Source organism: Pteronotus mesoamericanus, unplaced genomic scaffold, assembly GCF_021234165.1.
Source record: "Pteronotus mesoamericanus isolate MK-2021 breed Mesoamerican mustached bat unplaced genomic scaffold, CSHL_Meso_final contig_657, whole genome shotgun sequence".
Lineage (NCBI taxonomy): Eukaryota > Metazoa > Chordata > Mammalia > Chiroptera > Mormoopidae > Pteronotus > Pteronotus mesoamericanus.
In genome coordinates, this window is record NW_026555229.1 from 18,724,255 (window position 1) to 18,738,306 (window position 14,052).

A 14,052-nucleotide genomic window follows, 5' to 3' on the forward strand; every position below is an offset into this window, starting at 1 on the left:
CCCGAAGCGGGCCGCCAGTCTTTCTGCTGCATAGGCAACTGCGTGGACATTGAATGACAGAATTAAGTTCTGATGACATTTAAAAAAAATTAAATGAAACTTCAGTTTCAAGTACTTTTGATTAAAAAAATTTATATTTAGCCCTTAAAAATGTTATTTTGCTCTTGCATACCCTCTACTCCACACATACTTTGGAATATTTTAGAAAAAATTAACTTACTTTTAAAGCATAACAATAATTTTAATTTTCAGATTCTAATATTTTCTTTGTACTTACATTTTAAATGAAAATTTATTGCAGTTTTGTACATTTTAAATGTTATTACATTTTGATCATTTGACATTTACATTTTAAATAATTAAAATTTTAAATTTGAATTTTAAATAATTAAAAATTACATTTTAATTATTTAATCACTATCAATAACATACAAATTATGGAAAGAATCTTGATTATAAGAATATGGTTATGATTTTATTTTACTAAAATGAAGTTAAAAAGAACCCCCAGAATTTATAAGATAAAAAACTGCCTGGTCTTCCAAAGTGTATTTTTGATACTGCCATAAATAGCTTATGAGAGTTCAAGTTATTCGACATCTTTGTAAATACTTGTTACTGTCAGTCTTTTTATTTTTGTCCATTCTAGTGGGTATGTCATGGTATCTCATTGTAATTTTATTTTGTATTTTCCTGATGATTAATGTACCTATTTGCCATCCATATATCTTCTTTGGTGAAATGTCTATTCAGGTCTTTTGCCCATTTATCTTCTTTGTATTGAGCTGTAGGAGTTCTTTATGTATTTTGGGTAGATATAAGTTTTGCAAATATTTTCTTCCAGCCTGTGGCTTGCTTTTTTATTGTCTCACCAGTGCTTTTTGAACACCAGAAGATTTAAACTTTGATCATTTTGTGTCTTACTTAAGAAACCTTTGCATAACCCAAGCCCTAAGATCTCCCAGGTTTTCTTTCTTTTTGCAAATGGATGACCAATTGTTTCAGGACCATTTGTTGAAAAGATTTCTTTTTTAACCTATTGAATTGCCTTGACACCTTTGTTAAAACCCAGTTGATCATATATGTGTGTGTCTAACTCTAGGCAGTATTCTATTTCCTTGATATATACACTTACCCTTCTGTAAATGCTACACTTTCTTAAATGAATGAAGTTTGGGAAGACTAACAGGGGAATGAATAAAAAGGCATCTCAGAAACAATCTCTCATGAAAGAATGACCAGTGGGTGATGTGTATTTGGGGTCACCCCAAATCACTTTGACGATCCCATTTGCAGCGAAAGGAGTTTCTACCCTGGGATTAAACCTTCAGTAAGTTTTCCTATACGGATGCACTGTGACAATCAAACCCAGGGAACGTTTTGGGGTACCTAAAATAAACCACAGCATGGACACTTACACTGAACTTGGCGCTAGGACTTGGCAGTAAGTTATTGCTTGCTACCCATCAGAGATGCTATGTGGGGCGTTAAATTGCAATCTCTCTGCAGAACGAGTTCTTATCAAGTAAAGAAAGATGAGGTGCCTCTCTTGCTGATAAGAAAAGTAAAAACACTTATTGCTCTGTTTACCAGATGCCCAGGATCCAATTCTTCTATCTTTGATTGACAGTATGACCCTTACTGCGATGCACTTCAGTTTCAGTGGATAGGACAAGATTGTGCTTTTATTTGCCACCTGCCTTCCACAGAAGCAGGTTGAACCTAGGAGCCACGTACAAGGCCGAGTCAGGTCAGAAGGGTGTTAGTGTGCGTAATCTGAATCTATTTCGCAGACCACATAGTCTATTTCAGAAGACAGACGTGATTAACCAAGGTGGCTCTGTGAGCCTTTGGGAAACTCAAAGCAAGAGTCTAAACCTAGCAGGGCGCACAGGAAAGGTGAGTGGGTCCCATGATGTACTATTTGGCATGTCATCTGAGCCCTGGATGCCCCTTCCCCAACATTAGCATGGAAAACAGGGAGTTCACAACCTTTTTGTTAGACTTACTAAAGCTGAGTGGCTCATACTTCAGTCAGATTTGCCAAGCCACATCTCTCTTTGGTCGACATGCTAATAGATATTCGTTGACTTGAATTGTTTTATACTGTATTCCTTCACTAATCAACCCATTCCACAGATTCTACCCTTGCCTTCAACGTGGTAGTCCAGTTAACAGGGCCTTGCTATTGGGAGCCAGAGAGCTTCTCTTCGTGCTTCTCCCGCTCTAGCTTGTCCGGCCTTCCCGAGACACACTCTGGGACGTGAGGGCTATTATTCGTGGAAACCGTCTTGTCATTTCGATCAATTAGTCTGTTCTGGAGGCATTTCCCCTCATTGTTTGTATAATCAATTAAGATTGGCTACAGTAAAATTAAAAAAGTTAACATCTGAAAGAATTATGGTAAAAAAACCCCCAAGTTCTAAATTTATCTTGGAGTATTCTTCCAATTAATTGGTATCTCAAATGAAAAATAATGTGTAGCTTGAGGTTTATCCCCCCTAAATAAGAAACACTTTTGTATAGATGTCCATAGGTGTGTGTTAGTATAGCGGTGTGTGTGTGGAGGGGTCAGGACGTTCTCTCCAGCACTGGTGTTAACTCAAGAACAACAGGTTGGTCATTAGCACTGACATTGACCTTAAAGATCACTTAACTTCAAACCTTTAATTTCAGAGGTAGGGACACTGGGCCCAGAGTGACCGAGTGACTCTCTTAAGGTCCTACTGCCTCTACATAGCAGAGTCCTGAGGGGACCAGGTTCAATGGTGTTCATCTTTTGAGGGGACACCCTATCTAGTATATAGTGTGTGCATGGCTTTGGCTTTGTTTTAAACTGATTTTTTTTTTTTAAAAGCTTTCTTTTTCCTACTAGAATTTAACAAGCTTGGTGACCAACCATCCTGGTTTGCCAGGGACTCACTCACAGGGTCCCTGGGACTCGGGATTTTAGTACTAAAGCTGGAAAAGTCCAGAAAAACCAGGATAAGTTGGTGGCCCTAGTTACAAGGGTTTGCAGCTGTTCATGGATGGTGTTGTCATATGTTTCTTGGTGGCCCGTGGCTTCTGGCCCAAGCTACATGAAAGGAAACAGATGACTGTTCTGTGGCAAAGAAGCATAAACTGTGACTTTCTCTGGGTTGTGACAGGATTTAGGTCCAATCCACTGTCTCTCCAGGCCCGGTCACCTCCTTTCCCAGCTTCCCTGGGCACTATGGTCGTCATCAAACTTCTCATTAATCGGTAAGACTGACTTCTGTACAAATCATTTCACCATGTGCCCTCAAGCGCTGTTGACTCTGACTTCATGTGGAGAGGGTTTATCTCATGAAAGCACAGGAGATCAGATCTCTGTGTCCAGGCAGGTCAAGTTCGTGACTCTGGAGCTGGTCTATGTTAGAATCCTGGTGCTCTTGTACTTTGATAGGTGCTCTGGGCCAGTTTACTCCTGAGAGCAGCTCTGAGAGGTGCTCTCTCTCAGTTTACTCCTGTAAAATGGGGGATAATGGGACCCACTCCATAGGGGTGTTGTGAGAATTAATTTAGTTGACATCCACGGATCGCAGACAGCAGCACCTGACACGTGACATGTTAGCTAAAGAGTAAGGTCTCAGTAGATTCTATGTTTGTTGACTGATTTGAACGCATATTCATGTGGTGAATTCCCTTACCTTTAACTTTTGCTTGTAAGGTGTGCTCTTTGAAAGTGAGCAGGGTTGCGGAGAACACTCCTCACTACCCGGGCTGTTAATGGATTCCGTCTGTGTGGTTCATTAGAATTCTGACTGCAGCAGGGCTGGCCTCGTGATGGAATATTTAAGCACAATGCCATCTGAGGGTGTCCGCTTGAAGATTATTCTTCATAGGTAACACTTTAACATCTTTGAACTGACCAGTTAGTGTAAGTATGTTATCAATCAAAAATAGTTTAAAAGCACATTAAAATGACAACTGATTTCATTTCATTGGAATAGATCTTTATTATATTTGATGCATAATTTGAATTTAATGGCAGAGATAAAAAAGTTAACTCTGATAGGTAACTGAAATAGAATATGTGATTCACAGGAACTTAACTTTTAATTTTTTATAAACCTCGTTATAATTAATAAAACATTTCTTACAGAAGAATTGCACAACCGAATGAACCTATGAGCTCCCTGAGTGTTAAAGCAAATGAAGCTACTTCAAATCTTACTTAAGGAATAAAACTGTTCAACTTCCAGTGGCTTATACATCCCTGACTTTGGGTGAAGAAACCCATACTGTCTTTGGAAGGTGGGATGAACATTTTCTGGGGTGTGAAACTATTCCTTTCTCTTCTCCTACAAGAAACCTGGGCAACCACGATGCCAGGGTACATTAATGTGGTGGTTTCAATACTTGCCTGCCCAGCGCTCTTTACCCCTTTTCTCTGTTAGTGGAGCCCCTCCTCATTCTTTGGGGTGCAGCTCTGTTCTGCTCTCCCGCTGCATCCTGGGTCCTGCTGTTCACAGAACCCACGTTGCTGACCCGCGGTAGCATCTGATCGACCTGGGTCCTACTCTCTGCGTGAGTTTCCCGTGGCTGCTGTAACAAAATACCACCAACCAGGAGGCTTACTGCAATAGAAACATATTCTCTTACAGAAGTCCAACATCAAGGTTGTTGGCAAGGTTGGCTCCTTCTGGAGGCCCTCAGAGGAAATCTGTTCCATGCTTCTCACCTGGCTTCCGGTAGTTGCTGGTGACCCTTGGCGCTCCTTGGTTTGTAGATGCATCGCTCTAGTCTCGGCATCCTTCAACACACGGCGTTCTCCCTGTGTGTGTGTCTCTGTGTCCAAATTTCCCTCATCTCCTAAGAACACCAGCCATCGGAGTAGGGCCCATCCTAATCCAGGACGACCTCATCTTCACTTGATTATACCTGCAAGGTCCTATTTCCAAACAAGGTCACATCCAGAGATACCAGGTGTTAGGACTTGAACATGTCTTTTTGGGGAACACACTTCAACTCCCAACACTTTCTTTCTCATAGTGATTAGTCCTCATCTTAATGCATTGTGACCTCATCTTAATTAGCAACATCTGCAGGGACCCAGTTTCCAAGTACGGTCACATTCTGGAGTCCTAGGGTCAGGATTTGAACGTATGAATCTTTTTTCGGGGTAGGAGGACAAAATTCAACCCATGACGAGGGGTTACCAAGCAATGCAATTTCTTTCCCTTGTCCTCACTTCTCTGTTGCTCTTTCTTCATTTATGTTAGAAAAGTTTGAAACAAATGGATTTATAAAGCAGGGACATAGCTGAGAAGGGACAAGGAAGTTTTCCACATGTTAGCAAAGCCTATAGACTTCTGAGTTTTGTCTGAAAATGACAACTGAGGCTGAGAATCTTGGTGATCAGATAAACAATGCCATGTCACCTCGATCTTGTGCATGCATGTGAATAAACCATATATTCTCTTTGGAATCATAGTGAGAATACTTCATTTTTAGCTGTGGGCCGTTGTGAAGTCAAACGCAGTGCTGTCTTGTGACTGGAGGGACCCAGCCGACACAAGGTTTGTTAGAGGAAACCAGGAATGATGGGAGTGGCAGCCCTTTCTCTCGTCCTTGCTGCAGCCCCGCTGTTCCAAGCTCCGGACTCTTGCAGCGATTCCCCCACAACCCCGCGACGAGGCGGTTGTTAAAATCCCATTGATGGAAGCGGAGACGACGTGCACAGAGTGGCCAGCAGATGGCGCCGGAGCTGGGTTTGCATCCTGGTTTCAACCCTGAAAGGGTCAGGAGGCCTGGCAAGGTGTTGCTTCTGACACTTCACGCCAGTCCTGGCCGTTGCCCACGTCCTCTCGGGGACTACAAAGTTCCCAGAGAAACACGGCTACCTTCGCAGGGGACCTTTGAAGAGCATGGTGTTGGGGGAGCGGAAGCCGTTGTGTTACGCATACATGGGTTGTAGTTAATTTTTGTCATCTCTCCTGATAAAAGGCGAAACTCAGTCTTTTGCCTGCCAACAATGCCACTCTATGTAGGACAGCGCAGAGTCGAGGGGCATCTGGCCGCTGTGGCGTTGGCCCTGCCCACCCCTGGCCCTGGAAGCGTCATTTCTCCATGCTTTCGGTGGAGCCTGTCCCCTTTGGAGCTCCCGCAGCTTAGCTGCCGCCACGGGCCTGTGGCAGCTGCTCTCTGGGCCGTTCTTCATTCATTAACCGCTCCCTCAGTGCGAGGGGCAGAGGCAGTAAGAGGGGCTAACACTCCGTGTTGACTTCGGCAGAAAGGCTGGCAGGAGCGAGGCTGGAACAATGGCTTAAATGCAAGGAGGGGGTTCTCCGTGTCGCCCCCTGGGGAGACAGAGCCCCAGCGCCCTGCCTGGTGGCACCAGTTGATGCTTTAAGAGCATCAAAGGCAGACTGACACTCCTCTGCCCTTGGTCCCCAAGGTCAGGAGGAAAAGCCAATTGTGGCTGATTTCACTGTTCTTGCCTGGGCTGATCTGGAAATTTCACTTTAGGGTTGTCTCATTGTTATGGTTAACAGTTGTGGAGCAACTGAGTCACTTTATGGACCTATAGGTACCTCTGTTCTCGTATCTGTAAAATGGGATGACGCCTTCCCAGAATGATGTAGGCCTCGGAGTGTGGGTTTTGCTACCCCAGCACTTCCTGCGGTCCCATCCAGCTCAGCTGCCCCCTGTGTGACCTTGAACATCTCTGTGTAAACTTGAACACAGAGATGTGTGATCTAGACCATCCTTCAGCAGCGAATGAGGGAAGTACCCTGGGGCTGGGGTGGGGCTGGGGAGAGATCCGGATGGGACTTTCATGCTGAGGATCAGGCCCTGCTTTCTCCCTGCGGGAGCAGGAGTTTTTAAAACTGGGATCATGTGGATCTGACTGGTGCTTTCTGGGTTGGTTGTGGGCCAGACAGAATCTAGCCAGAGCAGATTCTAGAGAACACAGCTGGTTCCACCATTTGTCATGTGAGACAAATCAACAGTAGTTTGTCAAAAAAAAAAATGTACATAGGACTAGAGTCTTGGGAGACCACACTGTGATGTTAATGACTTAATTTAGCTTTGTGACTCTCTGCAGACATGTGTAGTGAATTTAAATTGGAACCTTCTCACAAGGCTATATCTATGTGTGTAGGCTAACCTCAGGGAAGACTGGGGAGTTTAAGAGGTCTATTCCAACTAAAATTGATCTGAGCTCAAATCTCAAGTGGGCCAGGCCGGCCACTGATTTCTTCCTAAAACGAACCTGATTTGGTTGTCCATTGTGAATTCTCTTGTGTAATGTTCTCCTCATTTTCTAGGACCCGATTTCAAATTTTACAATTGTTGTCTGCCCCGCCCTTCATTCTGGCACATAGTAGGCACAATGAAAATTGGATGAACAAACCAATAGGGTGAAATTCTAAGTATGGTGAAGATGGTGGCAACTCCAGGGCTGAATCCAGATTAGGTTCTACTTAGTGGACCTATGTTTTGTGGGAGCCTTCTAAAATAAAGAGTCTAGAGCTTTATTGAGCCAGTGGTCTCTCTGGGAGCCTGATGAAATGTTTGGCCCTCTCTTAAGATGTTGCACATAAATACAACATTCTGTAAAAATTCCAGAGAGTTCTCAAACTCAGGTGGTCCATCCCTAGTTAAGAATCCCAATGTAAACCTCTGTCTCTCTTGTGTTCCTTGATATGAATGGAAAAGCTTAAAGAGAAAGAGGTTGTGTTCGTGGCTGGAGGCAGGTAGAGATGGGCTGTCAGTATCTTATTATTTTGATGAATTCCCTTCCCTTCCCCCACCCCCAAAGATGTACAGAACATTCTAGAGTAAAGAGAGAAAGACAGACAGAATGGTAGCCAATCTTTAGAGCTTATTTTGTTTACTGATTTTTAAATTATCAATTTGATGTACAAATTTTTTTTTGTACATCAAGAAAATAATTTCCTTCTTCTTGAGGCAACTTGGTTAGAGACCCTGAATCGTTCAGAGTGTGGACATTGCAGTGTGTTCTGTGCCCGCATCTGCTGAAAATGAGCTTCAACCTAAAGCCGTTTTTAGAATAATTGCATATGTTTTTCTGTTATCACTGACAGATTAGATCCCCTCCTCCCCATAATACCTAGGAATTTCTAAATCAAGATGCTGCACAAATGTAGTTTTCAGGTTTGCATTCAGCTCCTGCTTCCAGCTCTGCACAATTGCTTATGGATTACTTTCTATGTACACTCAGATACGTCTGTTTTCCAGCTACTGTCCTGCAAATATTCAACGTGAAAACAGGGTGTGTAAGAAATAGCAGTGAGTTCAGATGCTCCCAAACCATCCCATGCGGAAAGAATTGCAGCAGGAAACACACCCACGATTTCTTCCTCCAATTCAGCTTTGAACCTGCTTAAGCCAATTTGATGCCGTTTGCAATCAAGTTCAGCAGAGTTAAAGTCATGATCAATCATTTTACAGGCCAAACAGTTTCAAACTATAGGGCGTTACTTTCTGGGAGGGAAGGGATGGGAGTAGGGGCCTAGGATTTATAAGTTACATGCATTTCTTGTACAGCATCGTTTTTTTAGAGTAGGGTTTTGTGCAGGCATGCTGTAAAGCAAATCTCATGGAGCCTCAAACAGCCCCAGGTAAACTTTCTAGTGTTCTCAGATTCCCTGATTTGTTTGAAACTCAGGTTTCCTCCTCTCTCTGTGAGGCGGCTGGACCCTGGGTGTGGGGGCCGATTTCCACCTTCAGATGAGCTGTGAGCACTGCAGTGCCCAAGGCTTCCGCAAACCCGAACCCGAGGAGCCATCTGGGAGAGGGGGACAGCTTTGTTCTCCCTCCCTCCACGGGCTCAGTAAGAGACAGACACAGCAAAGCATGCCTTTAAAGAAAGAACCTTGGGAGGAGTTGTCATTTGCATTTTTTTTTGCATAGGGGGCGGTGGGTAGAATATTGTGGCTGGGAGTTGTCCTGGTCAACAAAACCCACAGTTCTTTGATTAAATCTCCATTTTCTCACAAGACTATGTCCTATCCAAAGATGTTATGCCCTGCTTTTGAGTGCTGCAGAGGACAGGAGGCCACTCTTGTCATTGCGTTCCTGTTAGAAGCTTTTATCACACTGCCCTAGCTCTTACTCTTTATTAAAATTTCCATACGGCATTTTTAAAAGACATGAAGTAAATGCCTTGTCTTATTGCAATTTTTTTTTATCGAAGTGAAAATCACAGGAGATAAAATTGACCATTTTAAAGTGAACGATTCAGTGGCAATTAGTACATTCACGATGTTGTGCAACCACCATCTCTATCTGGTTCCAAAACGTTTTTGTCACCCCAGGAGGACATCCTGCGCCTGGTAGGCAGTTGCTCTCCATTCCCCTCTAGCTCCAGCCCCTGGCCACCAGCAGTCTGCATCTGCCTCTGTGGATTTATCTGTTCTTATGTTTCATACGAATGGAATCATACAATGTGTGGCCTTTTATGCCTGGCTTCTTTCACTTAGCATAATGTTTTCGAGGTTCATCCGCACTGTGGCATGTATCAGAATTCCATTCCTTTTTACGGCTGAGTAGTATTCCATCGTATGGCTAGCACTCACTTTGTTTATCCATTCATCTACCGATGGACATTGGGGCTGTTTCCACCTTTGGTGGAGTGCTTTGTTTTGGAATTAGACACAAGAGCATAGGACATTCATGCAGCAGCTCATATGATGGCGCCTTCTTTTTTGAATGTCATTCCCTGGTACATGTAGCAAAGGAGTAATGCTAATTCTGGAGACAGAAAGAGAAGGAAGTTCCTAGTAACTGGCAAGCCAGTGAATGGCTGTGCCTAATTGCCCCTGGGCTCTCCTTGGCTCTCAGGATTAATTAGCTAAGGCATCATATATACCGATTAGCAATGTTTCCAACTGCCTTACATCACAGTTATCATTTAAAAAAAATCACTGGCAGCTCAGGAGAACTTAAACACTGCCTTTCGTGTGTGTGCTTGCCTGCCACATTTGTCTTCATTTCAATAGATTTTTTTTTTCAACTCAACACTTCTTAAGCAATCCACAGTGAAATTCTACAGATAAACTACATTTCCTGTCACTTGTGGAGACAAAGTCAAAGACAGAGTTTTGGGCCCCAGTTTTTGTTGCTCCAATGGCAATATTTTTCAGTGTGTGTTGTATTCTGAGGCCTTACCACTGAGACCTTTTTTTTTTTTTTTTTGAGGAAATATAGGAGCTGACCTATCTTCCCCCATTAAATTTTGATATGTTCTTTGCTTTCATTTAAAATACCCAGACTCAGAGCTTTTAGAGTGCTTTTCTTTTCTGACCCAAATGAGAAACACACCCCGAGGAGACCAGTCATGCAGACTGCGTGCTCAGCCTCAGACGCGGCTTCCGGAGCCATCTACCTCAGTTAATCTGAATGAAATGTGCACGGGCTGTTTGTTAGAGCATTGCTGAAATTTTTAGGGATGTATCCATTGCAAGCCCAGGTGGGGTTGCATAGAACTGTGCCTGCGTTCTGCATGAGAGGGAGTCCTCAAGGAGTCTTCCTAGTCCCCATGAGTCTTGGTGATTTTGCAGTTTGTATTCTAGGCTCAGAGAACACAGATCTCCTGAACCCCAAGGGGGTTTGCTTGCTGCTGGTAATCGATGATAGTTTGCAAACTTACTGCTTTCAGGAGATTCCTAACGTGGCGTTAGATGTATGGTCTCGTGTCAAATTCCAGTGGAGAAGTGAGGAATAATGCTCTCCTCCTCACCCCTAGCCTCAGGCTCCAGTTTCTAGTTTATGACAGATAACAAGAGAATAATGAAAGAAACAAATGTTCTTAGAGCAATAGAAACATTGCATGAGAACATAATGAAATGTCACTTATTTTTAGTGAATATTCTCACCATCCCTTTAGGTTCTCCTCACGCTGATTCTCAGTTAATCTTTTTTTTTTTTTCTCTTTTGATAGAGGTGAAAGTGTGAAAAATTTTATTAACATTCAGTTTTAAAAGCTTTATACCCAGAGTACACCAAGATATAAGAGTACTTCTTCTTCTTTTTTAAATATATATTTTATTGATTACGCTATAACAGCTGTCCCATTTTTTCCCTCCCTTTATTCCCCTCCACCCTGCACCACCCCTGCCCTCAGCACCGCCCCTCCCCCTTACTTTGTGTCCATGGGTCGTACTATAAGTTCTTTGGCTTCTCCGTTTCCTATACTGTTCTTAACCTCCCCCTGCCTATTTTGTACCTACCATTTATGCTGCTTATTCCATGTACCTTTTCCCGCATTCTTCCCCTCCCCTCTGATCTCCATTTCTATGATTCTGTTCCTGTTCTAGTTGTTTGCTTAGTTTGTTTTTGTCTATTTTATTTATTTTTTTATGTTGATAGTTGTGAGTTTGTTGTCGTTTTACTGTTCATAGTGTTTGATCTTCTTCTTTTCCTTAAGTAAGTCCCTTTAGCATTTCATATAATAAGGGCTTGGTGATGATGAACTCCTTTAACTTGACTTCATCTAGGAAGCACTTTATCTGCCCTTCTATCCTAAATGATAGCTTTGCTGGATAGAGTAATCTTGAATGTAGGTCCTTGTCTTTCATGATTTTGAATTCTTCTTGACAGCTCCTTGCCTGCAAGGTTTCCTGTGAGAAATCAGCTGATAGTCTTATGGGAACTCCTTTGTAGGTAACTCTCTTCTTTTCTCTTGCTGCTTTTAAGATTTCCGCCTTATCTTTAATCTTGGGTAATATAATTATGATGTGCCTTAGTGTGTGCCTCCTTGGGTCCAACTTCTTTGGGACTCCCTGAGCTTCCTGGATCTCCTGGAAATCTATTTCCTTGGCCAGATTGGGGAAGTTCTTCTTCATTATTTTTTCAAATAAGTTTTAAATTTCTTGCTCTTCCTCCTCTCCTTCTGCCACCCCTATGATTTGGATGTTGGAACATTTAAAGTATCCCAGAGATTCCTAAGCCTCTCCTCAAATTTTTGAATTCTTCTTTCTTCATTCTGTTCTGGTTGAATGTTTATCTCTTCCTTCTGCTCCAAATTGTTGATTTGAGTCCCAGTTTCCTTCCATTTACTGTTGGTTCCCTGTATATTTTTCTTTATTTCACTTTGCATAGCCTTTTCCTTTTCCTCCATTTTGCGACCATACTCAACCAATTCAGTGAGCATCCAGATTACCGGTGTTTTGAACTGTGCATCGGATAGGTTGGCTCTCTGTTCATCGCTTAGTTCTGTTTTTGGAGCTTTGATCTCTTCTTTCATTTGGACCATATTTCTTTGTATCAGTACACGTGTTATGTTGGGAAGGGCAGAGCCTTAGGTATTCACTAGGGTGGGACAACCTAGGTTGCTGAGTTGTGACACTGTGTGGGGGAGCGGTCCGAGAGGGAACAATGGCACTTGCTCAGCTGCTGGCAGCTTTCAGTCACTTCCCCCGCTACCCACAAGCAAATCGGGCCCTTCTAGTGCTGGTTTCCGGGTGGATGGGTCTGTGTATGCTCTATGACCCCACAGGTCTCTCCAACGGACTCTCCTGTGAGGCTGGGAGTTCCTCCTGCTGCTGCAACCCCCACAGATTTTTACCTCCAGGGGTTTTGAGGCTTTTATTTCCTGCACTGGAACCCTGGGTGGCATGGTCTGTCTCACTTCCCAGCTGTTCCTCTGGTTTATCCGCCCACAAATGTGGGACTGCCCGGTCTGCCAGCCGCCACCTCGCCTCATGATGATGTGGCCCACAGTGTGGAGAGAGAGGGTCAAGACGTTGAGTTTGGAGCTGGTCATGAGCTCAACCAGCCTGGGCAGCACCCCCACACCCACCACTTGGCTGATATGCTCATTGCAGCCCTCAGTGAGGTGGGACAGGGCCCAGCAGGTGTCAGGGAGCACCTCGCTGTCTTGATGCTGCAGGGGGTGGAAGAGGATGGGCAACGTTTGTTTCAGTGCCTTTTTGCAGGGGTACGGGTTCTTGGTTTGGCACAGGTTGGACCAGGTCCATGCGATGTTCTGCAGAATTGCGATTGGTGTGGTCAGCTGGTGTGGGATGGCATTGCTCGAGGAAACAGAGTCTCTGAATTCTGGGCCGCCACCCGCTGTATTACCAAGGGCCCACTCTGCCCGCGCACACAGTCGTCTGGAGGGAGACGGGAGCCCAGCAGAGGGCTGCATGGCCCCCGCTTCCACAACAACTTGAGTCTGCTCTAAGGTCCCTGAGGTGATGCTGTTCAGAGCCTAGGCAGCCTCAAACTGCAAGCAGGGGTGACGTGAGGACCTCAGGAACTCCACCAGCTCGGGAGCAAGCCCTGCTTTGACAATCAGTTTTAGAGGAGCATTTCTTTCCTCGGAACAGTGTTCTCCTGGCTGCCTGGGTGGCCTGGAAACATGGTCTGGATCGGAGACATTCAGACCATGGATTATTTCTTGCAGGGTGAGGCTGACCCAGAAGCTGGGTCAGTGGGGAAATTGGTGATGTTTCTTCTCTTTAAGATCTGCTCATCTTTCTTGGTCTTCTGGAGCTGTGGGCTGACTGCTGTCCGCTGCCTTCTTCTCATAGTTGCATCTTTACCTTGGTACTTAAATTTTCTCAGCTTCTCTTCTGGAGCTTCTAAAGTCAGCTTATCGACTGGAAGAAGTAAACCACCTGGCAAGGAGTTGCCTCAGTTCATTTTTTTCTTAGGCACCCACAGGTAGGGGCCACGGGTGATTTAGGAGTGGATATCCTTGGTTCTGGGCTTTACCACTTACTAGCTGCATCATACTGAGCAAGTATTAACCTCTGTAAATATCAATCTCCTTATCTATAAAATGGCAATAATTCCTTGGAGTTATTGTGGGGATTAACTAAGATTATACATGTAAAATGCTTAGCCCAGTCCCAGCTGCTTAAGGAAAGGTACAGTAAAAAGTGCTTATTATTTAGATAAATGCCAAGTATGTCACTCAACTTCAGTCCTTTGAGAAAAACATCCCGAGATCTGAAACATTCGAGATGGTTTCTAATTAAGTGTTCATCTCACCGGATAACTTTAAGTCCCACAGTAATGAGAGTGGCCTTATTTTCCAGAGCAACATAATATTGA

The 14,052-nt window shown here is 43.8% G+C and overlaps 1 pseudogene; it reads right to left on the bottom strand.

Annotated features, from left to right (window-relative positions):
- Positions 1-5,765: 5,765 nt before the first annotated feature.
- LOC129077054 (importin subunit alpha-8-like) lies at positions 5,766-13,729 on the bottom strand (annotated as a pseudogene).
- Between the last annotated feature and the right edge of the window lie 323 nt (positions 13,730-14,052).